The 14,479-nt window shown below is 33.0% G+C and overlaps 1 protein-coding gene across 10 annotated transcripts in view; it reads left to right on the plus strand.

The window, feature by feature from the left end:
- VPS13B (vacuolar protein sorting 13 homolog B) overlaps positions 1–14,479 on the plus strand; it is a 781,052-nt gene that overhangs the window by 464,551 nt on the left and 302,022 nt on the right. The gene's annotated exons all lie outside the window — the stretch shown is intronic.

A 14,479-nucleotide genomic window follows, 5' to 3' on the forward strand; every position in this document is an offset into this window, starting at 1 on the left:
TGATAAGTGGCATTCATAAAAAACCCACAGCTAACATAGTTGATGGTGAAAGACTGGATGGTTTTCCCCTATGAGCAGGAACAAAACAAGGATATCTGCTCTCACCACTTCTATTCAGCAGTATACTGGAGGTTCTAGCCAGGGTAGTTAGGCTAGAAAAGAAAATAAACAACAACCAGATTGTAAAGAAGAAATAAAACTGTCTTTTTGCAGATGACATGATCTTGTATATAGACAATCATAAGAAATTCGCTGAAAAATTATTGGGCAAATAGACAAGTTCAACAAGGTTGCAGGATACAAAATCACTATTTAAAAATCAGTTCACAATAACAATGAGCCATGAACAATCTAAAAGTGAAATTAACAAAACAATTCCATTTATAATAGCATCAAAAAGAATTAAATACTATGAATAAATTCACCAAAAGAAGTATAAAACTTACACTCTGAAAACTGCAAAACATTGGTGAAGGAAATTGAAGAAGATCTAAATACATAGAATCATACCCTATGTACATGTATCAAAAGACTTAGTATTGTTAGTTGGCAGTGCTTCTCGAAATGATCTACAGAGTCAACAGAATCTCCGTCAAAATTCCAGCCTAGCTTCTTTGCAGAAATTGGCAAACTTATCCTAAAATTCATATGGAAATTCAAGGGATCCAGAATACCAAAATAATCTTGAAAAAGAAGAACAACGTTGGAGGACTTATACTTCCTGATTTCAAAACTTATGGCAGAATAATAGTAATCAAGAGAGTGGAGTACTGGCATAAAGATAGGCATATACATCAAAGGATAGAATTGAGAATTCAGAAATAAACCATCACATTTATTATCAATTGGTTTTTGATAAAGGAGCCAAGATAATTCCTTGGTAAAAAGTAATCTTTTCAACAGATGCTTGTCAGACTACTTGATATGCACATGAAGCTGGACCCTTACCTGACACCATACACAAAAAGTAACTCAAAATGGATCAGAGACCTAAATATGAAAGCCAAAATTCTGAAACTTATAGCAGAAAACATAGGAGTAAATCTTTGTGACCTTGAATTAGGTAATGGTTTCTTAAAAATGACACTAAAAGCACAGGAGACAAAAGAAAAATAGATAAATTGGATTTTATCAAAATTATAAACTTTTGTGTTGCAAAGGACTCTATCAAGAAAGTGACAATCTACAGGATGTGAGAAAATATTTACAAATCACAAATCTGGTAAGAGACTTGTATCCAGAATATGTTAAGAATACTTACAACTCAATAATAGGACAACTGGGCAAAGAATTTGAATAGATATGTATCCAAAGAAAATATAAACATGGCCAGTAAGTGTGTGTAAAGATGTTCAACCCAATTAGTCATTAGGGAAATGCAAGGCAAAACTACACCTGCTAGAATGGCTATAATCAAAAAGACAACAGATGTGGAGAAATTGGAACCTCATACATTTCTAGTGGGAATGTAAAATGGTGCAGATGATATGGAAAACTGTTTGGCAATTCCTCATAGAGTTACTATATGATGCAGCAATTCTATTCTTAGGTATGTTCCCAAGGAGAATTGAAAACATATGTCCACATAAAAGCACGTACACCAATGTTTATAGCAGTGCTATTCATAATAGCCAAGAAGTGACAACTGCTCAAAGGTTCATCAGGTGGTAAATGGCTAAACAAAATGTGGTGTACCCAATACAATAGAATATTATTCTGCCATAGAAAGGAATCAAATATACATGGATCAACCTTGGAAACATGCAAAATGAAAGAAGCCAGACATAAAAAGCAGCATATTATATGATTCCATTTATATGAAATGTTCATAATGGACAAACCTATAGAGATAGAAAGTAGAGCAGTGGTTGCTAGGAAAGGAAAGAAGAATGACTACTAATGACATAGGATTTCTTTTGGGGGAGATAAAAATGTTCTGCAATTAGATAGTAGTGATGTACAATGAGATGTACAGTGAGTAATTATACAATGAATGATGTATAGTGAGTACAATGAGAATATACCAAAAAACACTGAATTGTATACCTCAAAAGGGTAAATTTTATGAGATGTCACTTAGATCTCAATAAAGCTGATTTAAAAAAAAAAAAAAAATCAAAGGTTGGTGTCACAAAGAGGTCCAGAGGAGTTAAATTCCAGAGAGAGAAATACCCTTCCTAGGTGAGTGGAGACTGGGTGCTCTTTCAACTCTGGATATTTGCTTTGTCTGGCTATAAGCAGAGGGATTTTGTTGTGGGAAGGAGAAATCAAGAGACATTTTATCAGTCATGTGGTGAGTGACATATTGAGAGTAATGAGTGACATATTTGAATCTGGAAGAGCGTCAAGCATACAGTCAGTTCTCCATAGTGCTTTTTCTGAGTGTTGGGTGAGGAGAGGAAGTTAAGCTGACAAGAAGAAATTGAGTTTCTCAAAGTTTCACATTCCTTAAAAGATAAAGCCATGCTAGAGATGCACTGTTCAATACCGTAGCCGCTCCCTACTTGTAACTGTTGTGCTTTTGAAATGTGGCTAGTCCAAACTGAGATGTTCTATAAGTATAAAGTATACACAGGATTTTGATGAACTGGGAAGAAAACAAGGTAAAATATCTCTTTAATAATCTTTATATCAATTATACATTGCAATGACAATATTTTAGATAAATTCAATTAAATATGTTATTACGACCATTTTCCACTGTTTTTTAAACCTTTTTTCAATGTAACTACTAGCAAATTTTAATTTACATAGGTGGCTCACATTTGTGATTGGTGTTATATTTCTGTTGAACAAAGAAGCCCGCAACAAACACGTCAAGTTTCATTCTTGAGACATTTGAAACCGAAGGTGAATTGAGTTTTAACGAAAGTTGCAAATCCCAGCCTAGCTCAATTTCTAACTAGATTGAAATGATGCACCCCTTACCCGTTCTGCCTGGCAGGAAAAGGTGTGCCTTCTCTGGGAGAAAATAACATTCTATTTTCTTAGTCTTTTTATACATGACGTTTGATATATAATAAAATATTATAAGATATCAAAGAAGCAGGAAAATTTGACCCATTATCAGGAGAAAATTTAGCTAGTAGAAAAAGATTCACAGATGACTGAGAGGTTGGAATTAGTAGACAGGAATTTGAAATAACTGTTATTAATATTTTAAAGAAAAATGTTAAAAGATGGAGGATTTCATAAAAATGGGCTCTATTTAAAATAAACTCTAAATCTGAATAATACAATATCTGAAATTAAGGACTCATTGGATAGCCATAATAGCAGATGGACAAAGCAGAAGATGGAATTACTGAGCTTAGAGATAGCTGAAGAGTAATTACCCAAACTGAAGCACAGAGAGGGGAAAAAAAGAGTAGAAAAGAAAGAAAGGAACAAGGAGGAGAACAAACATAAAAATATGTGGGGCACTGTCAAATGGTCTAACATATGTGTAATGAGAATTCAAGGAGTAGAAGAAGGATAGAGTGGAACAAAAGGAATCGTTAAAGAGATAGCCCTTGAGACTTTTCTAAAATTAACCATAGCCATTAACTGGCAGACTCAGGAAGCTCAGTATCCTGTTCTCAATCCAAGCAAAATAAGTGCAAAGAAAACTACATCTAAACACAAGGTGGTCAAATTATTGAAAATCAAAGATAAAGAGACTCCTCCCTGATGGGCTGATGGGGGATGCTAAGCAAACAGAGAATGCAAAAATATCTGCCTCCACCAACACAGGTTTTAAGGCTAAGACAGTACTCAGAAAAGAAGAGAATCTTTTATCCTTAATAAAGTTTGACATTTTGATTTAAAAAAATTGCATTAGGGGCTGGCCCCATGGCCTAGTGGTTAAATTTGGCACACTCTGTTTCAGCAGCCAGGGTTTGCTGGTTTGGATCCCTGGCTCAGACCTACACCACTTGTCAGCCATGTTGTGGCAGCAACCCACATACAAAATAGAGGAAGACTGGTACAGATGTTAGCTCAGGGTTATTCTTCCTCAAGCAAAAAAAGGGGAAGATTGGCAACAGATGTTAGCTCAGGAGTAATCTTACTCAGCAAAAAAAAAATTAAGAGAAAAATCTTAAATACAGCCAGTAAAAAAAGACATATTACCTTTGAAGGAACAATAGTAAGACTAAAATAACTGAAGATCTTAAATTTTGACTGTGAGAAAACTCCTAGGGGACCTGGGACCATTCTTCAAATACTTGGCCTATCATGTGTCATAGGGAATAGCTTCATTCCTTCTGAAGCTAACAGTAGCTTATTAAACCATTAGATTAATGGATATTACATTGACACTAATTGGAGCTCCATAGAATGAAGATCTGTCAAATTATAAAAGTCTAATAATAAAAGAGGCTATTGGTTCATTATTCATTGTTGAACAAATGTTTATTGAGAAGCTGCTGGTCACCAGGTACTATTCTAGGTATTGAGTGTACATCAGTGAACAAGACAAAAATCCTTGCTGTCATGGAACTTTTTGCTTTTGATGGGGGAGAAAGACAATTACAAATAAATAAATATTCAGGTATATTAGAATGCAATAAGTGCTATGGAGGCAACACAGCAGGATAGAAAATGGGGAGTTAGAGGTGGATAACATGGCCTAATAAGAGAGGACGCCTCACTGAGAAAGCACAAGGATCCTGAAGCAAGTGTGCAAAAGAAGCCAGTGGCAGCTGAAGCAGTATGTGCCAAGGGAAATGTAGTAGGCTGTGAGGTAAGAGACTTTGTGGAGGAGCCTTGTAGGCCTTTGTGAGGACCTTGGCTCTTATTTTAAGTGAGATGTAGTGGTGGGGGAAAATAATCCACACATGCATAATTTTGGAGTAATGCTTTTGTTGTTTACTAAATATCTACCCGCATAAAGAAATGAAGGGATCAACAGGAGGGACTAAAGATATACATTTGAAAAGAGGTGAAATATGCATTTAAAAACAAAGAGAGTCATAGTTCAGAAGAACAAATGGGAGTTTCCTATTGATCTCTAAAAGTGTCATGTTAAGGATTATTTCTACTATTTGACTTAACCAAATATGTGATAGGAAATTCTTTTGATTATTGAGGGGTTAATTTTTTCATCAAATGAGAAGCCCTCAGAGAATTTGAGCAGAGAAATGGCATGACTCAATTTATATTTAGGCAGATAGTTCAGGCCAAGACGTAAAGAATAAACTGCAGGCAGGGAAAGGCAAAGGTTTGTGACTATTGCAATAATCTTGGCAGGAGATGACGGTGGTTTGGCCCAGGGTAGTGGCTGTAGAGGTGATGAGAAGTGGTCAGATTCTGGAAATATTTTAGAGGTAGAGCCAAGAGAATTTGCACATGGATTGCATGTGGGGTTTGAGACAAAGGAGATAAGGATAATTCAGTTGTTTGGCCTGAGCAAATGGAAGGAAGAAATTAACTGAGGGAAGGAAAACTGGGAGGGTTTTTTTGGGAGTTGGGCAGGTGGATAGCAGGAGTTTCTTTTTGAAAATGTTGACTATCTCAGGAGGTGGTGAGCTGCTCATCACTGTTGTAGCAGAGGCTGAAACCCACTTAGAAGGTTTAGAGGGGGTTGTGATTTATGTTGAATTAGATCAGTGCTTCTTAAATTTCATATGTGTACAGGTCACCTGGGGATTTGTAAAAATGCAAGTTTTGACTTGGGAGATCTGGGAGGAGGCTTGAAATTCTGCATTTCTACCAACCTCTTGAGTGATTGGGTATGCACACTGATACTGAGTGATACTGATGTGCTGGGTGAAGGACCACACCATGTGTAGCAGATTAGATCATTGGTTGCCAAGCCTTTTTATTTATTTGTTTTTGGTGAGGAAGATTGGCCCTGAGCTAACATCTGTTTCCCGTCTTCCTCTTTGTGCTTGAGGAAGATTGTCACTGAGCTAACATCAGTGCCAATCTTCCTCTATTTTGTATGTGGGACACTGCCACAGCATGGCTTGATAAGTGGTGTGTAGGTCTACGCCCAGGATTTGAACGGAGGAACCCTGGGCCAACACAGCAGAGCATGCGAACTTAACCACTATGCCACTGGGCCAGCCCCCTCCAAACCTTTTTAAAAGAGAAGATTTTATATAAAAATATTAATTAAATTAATTAATTAAAAATGCTAGTAAATTTTAATGCTAAAAATTCAAACATTGTAAAAGGATAGGACAAAAAGAGAGTATCCTCCTTTCCCAGGCTTTCCCCCTTCCTAACAAGATCGTCCTCAGAGGAATCTTTTTTTTAAGTTCAGATTTTTCATAAACTTTTAGATCATAGTGGTTGCTACTTTTGGAATCTATGATTCAGAAAATGTAAAATAATAAAAGTTCTGTTAACTTACTAAAACCTTATGTGAATTTGTACTTTATTACTCTCAAAAGCATCTGATCCACTAGAAAACAGTGAAATATGTCATATATACCATATTATTTATTCGTTGTTTATGCTCAGCTATATATCATCATTAGCCCCTCTTTTAACCCTCTACCCTCTTTGCCTGCCTCCTCCTTGTTACTGATTTACGTAGCTTACAACTCTAATTCCTGGACAAGATGATCTCTCTGTTTCCTTTCACTTCAGTCTGAGAGTCTCCTATTCAATGATGTGTTCAACCATTTCCCTGACTTATACCATAGTTCTGAAGCACAATCTGACCTGATGTTCCTTTATCTTACACAACCTCTTCTCCTGAGAGATGATTCAGGTTCTTGTCTCAAGCTAAAAAAGAAGCAGAGAAACAAGTAAGGATAAAAGGTATAAAGGCAAAATTTTTTTAAATTACCTATGTTGAAAGTGTTCCTTCATAGACTGATTTAAGGAAATTAAAATAGGGATTATAAAAAAGTAAAATTAAAATGTTTAAATATGTTTTTAACTTAAGCGTATTAAGAACCTAATAAATTTGATTACACTTTTATGTAAATGATTTATATACTTTTTAGAAACTTTATGTTATACAAATGCTGGTGCATCATCTGCAGCTCATTAACTACAGTGTTTATGGTTGTTTCTATTTATTCAAGACCATAAGATATTTTACAGTATAATTGCTATCGGAAGATTACCTTGGATTTGTATTATTTCTATTCCTAAGACTTGTCTAAAAATTTCATTGACTGTGATCCTGAATACTATCTATAAGTAGTGTGACTTGATTTTCATTGTTTTAAATGATTTCCTAAAAATGGCTTTTTATATGAGAAATAGAATAAATAGCCCTATATCAGCCGTTAGAACTGTAGGGATCTTTGAGACATTTATGCCATTCCATTGCATATATGCATGTATGCATTAATTCATTTGTTTATTAAGTATACATTAATTATTTCAGTTATTCAGCACATATTTATTGAGTGCCTACAATGTACTAAATACTAATGATAGATATTTATTTTTGACTAGAACTTATGCTACCTCCCTTCATGGAACTCAAGACCTCAACCACATCATTTGAGTCAGTGAAATTACATTTTGAAGTTCTGATAGATTCCAGATCATAATAATGCGTGCTTTCTCTACAACGCCTCACATAATGTTTAGATGGATGAAATAAGCAAAATCAGAAGTTATGAACTTGCACTCTAAACTTTTTTGTGGTTCCATTTTTATTGTAAGTGTCCTTACAGTGTTGTATCCTATGTCTTCTGAAAATTATTATAAGAGGAAAAAATGATTCCAGAAGTTCCATCCAAATTTTCAGTTTTCACAAGAGGGAATAGAGAAAACTTCATTTCTGTTCAAATTTTTTTCTTTCTAAAAGTACCAGAGTGAGTGAAAATGTTAACATTAATTATTAGGGAGTGTATTTAAGTAAATGCATTGCTTTTTAAGTAGATTTTAATGGTCTATTTTGTAAAATTCTTTTTATAATCCAAGTTTTAAAAAATATTGTTTACAATTTAGTTTATAATTATTCACTCATCTTGTTATCAAGTTAAAATATGAAAAGTTAAAATAAGATTTTAAAAAATTATAAGTAAATTGGTAGAATGACACCTTTTTTATAATAAATCTAACTTTATTTTAATCTATTAATAAACCCTTATTACTAAGATTTTTTTAAATAAAAGTGTAGTCATGTTCATTTTTTAAAAATTAAATAGTACCAAAGTATGTGCATAGAAAATAGAATTCCTCTCCCTACCAGGGCTTACCCTCGGTGCTAAGCACTTCCTTACTCTATGACTGTTGTTAATAATTAGGTTGACACTCATTTAGACCATTTTTCTTTGTGGGGTGTGTGTGTGACTGTCTCTGTCTTAAATAATAGGATTGTACTCTACATAGTGTTCTGCAATTTGCATTTGTTTTAACTCAGTAATACATGGTGGGCATCCTTCAGTGTCATTGTGTTCAGAAATGTTTGCCTGTTTTTGAACTAATGGTTTTAGACGGCATAGATCAAAAGACTATTTAAAGACTACTTTTTTGTTTCTAACCAACAAAATATTCTCCATTAATAAAAGGCTCCATGAAAACAAAAACTTTTGTAGAACATACTGTGACCAAGACTTCCCAGACTTCAAAACAATTATCATACCTGAGAAACTATAAAAGGAAACTCAGTTATTTCCTTCACTGAGATATCTACTGGGGTGTTCCTTGAGAAACAAATGTATCAGTACCAATAGGAAACTGAGATTATTATAGCTAAAGTGTTCTTTGTTACCGTTTGAATTGTAAAGGCCATATAATTCACAATTCAACACTACTGTGTGAATTAAAGTATTGTAGGCATTTTGGCTTAAATGTACCACTTTAAAACATTATTTGATGATAGCAACTCTCTGTTCAACATCTGTCAAAGTGCTTAATTTTTAACATGACAAAACCTTTTAACCCAACATGCATCTTTCTCTGTGATCTGACCTCAATATATGCTTCAAATCTTATCACCAATTGCTTTCTTACATAAGACACTTGTTCAAGTTAAATATTTTGTTTGTCCCAGTAATTCTTCGTATGTTCTTTTTCTATGGCCCTGTTTGTATATGCATTTTCAACTTTTTTGAAATATAGCTTTCTTGCAGCTCAGCCTTTTTTTTTGTTATAAAAACTTTACATTGGTGAAGTTAGGGATCTTTTAAAAATCTTATTCTTTGGTGTTCAACATTATTAATTTAAAAAAATTCATAAGAATAACATCTGTCTTTTAATGTTTCACTTAACTCTTGCTCTCTTTTTGAAACCTTTCATAGCCATTTTACTTAGAAGTAATATCCCTTTTCTTTGGCCTTCTATACCAGTGTCTGACTTACCTTTCTGCAATTGCAGTATAGTAGTGGTAGTAGCAGCAGCAGTAAAAGCTAACGTCTTGAGTGCTTCCTCTGTGTCAAGGATTCTACTTGATGCTTTCACAGTGTTTACCTCATGATAACCTAAGAGTCAGGTATTATGATTATCTGTATTTTAGAAACAAAACCTGAATCTATAGACATTAAATAATTTCTCCTGGGTTATACATAAAATAAGTGATGGAACCAGTTCCCATTGCCTATGCTCTTTATCACTACATCTTCCTGCTTGTAACTGAGTTTCTTGTAAGACAGACTGGTTTTAATTTAACGAACTTACAGTTAACCAGTATATAACATATAACATTGTTTGAAACTTATGTTTTCTGAAGTTTCACATTTGTTCCATTACATTTTATTACTGTTTATATGTTAGATTTTTTTTTTCTAACAACATTCTTATTAACAGTGAATAACTTGAACTGTCAGGTACCAATTTTAGTTTCCTTAGGTTCCCTAAAATATTCTAAGCTGGGGTGAACTTAATATTGTAGACATCAGAGTCATAATTTATGGTGAAAATTCATAATTCTAGTGTTTGAGTTCGTTGGTCTTTGAGGGTACTTAAACATACAATGTATTTTAAAAGAATTTTCACATTAGGATATACTTAATAACTGCATTTAATCTGCAGAAAATAGATCCCTAGCTAATGATTTTGACTGTCATCAAGCTTCTTCTCACATCTATTATAAGCTCCAAAGTCAGTCATGACCAGATATAAATATTAACATAGATTTGTCCGATTAATAAATATTAAATATTATATTAAATATTTATTTTAAATATTCTTCAGATATTATAAACAAATGTTAACAGATTTGTCTCATTAATATCTCAGTGTACTTTTGTGATTTTTATTTCCTAAGAGATATTTTAAATAATTATCAAATATGAATATTTATAAAGCTCTTCCTCTTTTTACTTTATTATAATTTAGTTATTACTCTAGTCCTATCTCAAAGTTATGAAAGAAAAGGAGATAAGTTAAAATTTCTTTGTTATATTTCTATTTTTCCCGGAGTGTTCTTACATATCATTATTTTTCTCTAAATTGTGTTGAAGAAGATACTGATTTTATTTTCAAACAACTAAGCATTATTTGTTTACATGTATTTTTCGTACACCAAAATTATGTCAAAATTGAATATAAGCATGTTATGAAACTCTGGTAACTTGGACTTTTTCTCCCTAATCCTGCACAGTTGAGAACTATTGTGTTTAAGCTATGTATCTGAAAATAGGCATATAGAATTAGATATAAATTTGGAAGCCATTTAAGATTGTATGTTGACTCCCTATAGCATTGCTCTGTCATATTGTCTAAGAATTCTCAAAATCTTTTAATATCTGCTCTAAAAGATTTAAAAATAAAGTAGTGATTGTGACAAAATTTACTTCATATTTTTTTCAAAATCTTTTATGTGTTAAAAGAATTTTAGAATATTCAAAACAGAACTTTTTTCTTTTATAGTATTTTTAATTACAAAGTTTTTTAATTTTCATCTTTTGCTTGAGAGAATTATATCCTTCTTGTAATTGGATGTTTGTCAACTTCTGCATATAGCTTTCGGTTCGTGCCAAATATTTGTGGGTCTTCTGATGTTGCTTTTGGGATTTTATCTGTGACTAATTTATCCCATAGCTCTTTAGGAACTTTGTCAGTTGAATTTTTCAGCCATTTCTTTTTTGCAGACATTTGCTAATCCTTTTTAGTACATTCAGTACTTAATAGATTTGAATCTAGTATTGGGTTTCAGGTTTTTTCCATAGAGAATTTTATTCTCTTAAAATGTAAAAAGTCCGTGGTAATTTTGGCAAACTTTTTAAAGACATCTTCTATAAATGAATCTTCTGACAGGTGTACCCTGTCTGGGGCAGTTTAATTCATGGAATTTTACCTTTAAAGAGTTATAAAAGTTAAAGCTGATTCATTTTCACTCTTACAAGACTTGCATTAGTAGAATTCTTCTAGCATTATATACAGAATTTGTTTTCTACCTGGTTCTTGCCTTTTTATGGGCATCTTTTGCAACAGGGATTGTTCTCCATTTCTCACTGTGAGCCTGATGTGACACCATGAGTCACAGGGAGAGTGCAAAAACATGCTTTGTTCTTATATAGTTGATGAGAAAATTTAGTTTCATTTTAAAAATTCACTTTATGACTAATATTTCAGTAGCGTGAATGTTCAACATAAAAAATGCACATTTCCTAAATGGAAGCTTTACTGAATGCTTGTTAAACTAAGTAGGATTTTTTTAAACCGCTATAAAATGTCTTTTAATTTTTTTTATTGACTTTGATGTAGAGTCAATTTACTGAGATTTTTTAAATCATAGTTTACTATAAATCAGGAAACAAGTATCTTGTTTCACGTTTGAAATAAATCAACCTTGATGCAATCCAAGATATAGATATTTTCAAATAACAAAATTATTTCATACATTAAAACTTTGGCAGTATCTTTTTCTAATTTTTAATCTCCTAATGGTTGTCCTGACTTCTCAAAGGGTTAATGTTACCAGTATATACTAACATTTAATTGATGTGACCGGTGAAATTCATGGTTGAGATTGCCTAATTTTTTATATTGTTTCATGTGTATACTTCAACAATATATATAGGCTCAAACAATTGGTAATTGAAGCATATGAACAATAGAAATTCATAGATGAAATTAGCATCCTTTCACAGATGAGCTTAAATCATTAACAATTGTGCATGTATGCTTTGAAAATTTATCTTAAAAACAGGAAGATTATTCTTTTTCTGTAAATATTAATAATAGCCTTTCTTTATTCCTGATGCATATGTAGTTCAAAGTATGGCAATTCTCGTCTCTATATTTTTACAGTTTCTCTTAAAACCTAGCTTGTCATCTACTTTAACACTGAGCTCTATAGTTTCCAGATACATTGTAAAGATTAAATTCTACAAATCTCCACAAAACTATACTCTCCTCCTTCTGACCTTTAGTTTCTTCCTAAATTTCTTTCTGTATAAATGTTCTCAAAATAACCATTGTGTTTGTTTTTGGCAAGGTATGTTTCATATCTAGTGACTTTATGTCCTTAATCCTATAATGCTTAGTGTTGGTTTCACATAACTCCCTGTTAGCAAATCAGAGAGATTGGGATAGTAGGCGTTTAGAGTAACTTGCCTAAAAGCTTTGTTTGAAAATACTATTGGCTGACTTTTGGTCCTTGTCATGTTCTTCAGCTGATCTAGTGTGAAGGCTTTGGATTTATATTTGGCCCTCACCAAAGTAACTGCGTCTTTTGCGGCTTCCTGTAGCAGGATGTAGGTTTCCATGAATGTGTTTCTGTTTGCTGCCAAAAACTACCTCAATAACAATGTTGAAAATGACTATAAGTTCTACTGTCATAAATTTTGGAATGTTATATTAAAAGTACTTAACTCTTTTTATTGATATTTTTGATGCTTCCCTCTAGAAGTTCATGTTGGAAAGAAGCTGCAGAATAAGAGAATATGTTTGGATTCACATCATAACAGTTTTTATTGTGAACTTGGAAAACCTATCTTATACTTCCTTCAAAAATGTTCTGGTTATATAAACTATGCTAGATATGTAATATTATATGCATTCCTGATTGTGTGTTTTCGTTGAGGCACTAACATTATGTGAAATTATTATCTAAACACCTCTGGACTTACAGACAAGTGAGAGAAAGCATAGTGTACCTTTAAGATACATCTCCAGAGTTTCCGGAATATAATGGCTGTTCACCAGAGCTGACAAACAAGACAACTCTTTAAGAAATAGTAAAACATTGTGCTACTCTCTTAAGTGTCTGAAGTAAAGGAAAAATTGTTTTTTCTCATTCATAACGAAAATTAAATATTGTAACTAAAGAGTAACCTGCATGTTTACTCTTATAGTTATTTGTATAAGGTGCCCTACTCATCATCCGAAAAGGATTAAACAAGAGAGAGAGATGGATGGGTGGATAGGTGGGTGGATGGATGGATGGATGGACGGACGGACGGACGGACAGACGGATGGACAAAAAATGTTTAACCTGCTTTGAATTTAAGAAAATTAGTGTGAGCTGCAGTGTTGACTTTGTAATTGCAATCTGAGAAAGACCCATTTTACCCTTTGTTGACTAGTGTCTCTTTTCAGCCAAGCCCTTGTCATCCCCTTCACAAATGTAGAAGCTAATCAGAAAGCAAGATAGGAAGCAAGCATCTCTGCATTCATTTAATATGTATGATTAATAATGTTACCTCCACACACTGTGTAAGAGTACTTCCTGACCACTAATAAGATGCTACTAACAAAAAAGGTCCTTGGTTTTTTGCATGAAGTCAAGTAAATTATTATTTTCTGAAGTGCCAATTTAAACAATAGCTATAAAATATACATACTTATCTTTATATCTTTATTCTGTGTCTCCTGAGGTCACTCTCCTAAAATAGGACAGTTTTACCTATTTTATGTGCTAGAAATACTTATCCTCTGTTTGGAGACCATGTGTCCTCTGTGTTGAAGACACGTTTCCTTAATCTGAAATACCTTTCTTGCCCATCATTTTTAACAGTGAGTTTTGAGCAAAAACTAGATACCTGAAAATCATTCCACATTGACAAGGGTGATGAAAAATACAAATGTGATTGCAAAAATAGATAAAAATCAAATCAGCACATAGCGATTTTTTCTGGTTTGTATTTTTTTCGTATCTTTTAATTTTTTTATTGAGTTGCAACTTACATACCAGGAAGTGCATTAATTATTTGTATTACAGCTCAGTGAACTTTTATGTATCTATATAGCCATGTTACCACTACCCAGCACCCCAGAAATCGTCCTCATTCCCAACCCAACCAGTACCCTGCACTCCAGAGATAACCACTATTCTGACCTCTAAAACCGTGGATTTGTTTTGACATAACTAAATGTTAAAATGAATTTTTAAGTTGTGAAAACTCTTTTCTTAGTGTAATTTATCATCTATAAGTCTACTTGACATAATTTCTGTGCCAATGTTAAATCTTATACAATTCAAAATATAAATGAATTTGATCAGAATTAAAGTGCAATTTCTAACCTCAGTTGGTCATCCCTTAATATCAAATAGTATGTTCATCCACTATACAATTTCCATGTAAATTTCTAATGAATATGAGGAAAAAGTTAAAACTCCATATATGAAGATTAAAAATTT

The sequence above is a fragment of the Equus asinus genome, chromosome 12 (genome assembly GCF_041296235.1).
Source record: "Equus asinus isolate D_3611 breed Donkey chromosome 12, EquAss-T2T_v2, whole genome shotgun sequence".
NCBI classification, from domain to species: Eukaryota; Metazoa; Chordata; class Mammalia; order Perissodactyla; family Equidae; genus Equus; species Equus asinus.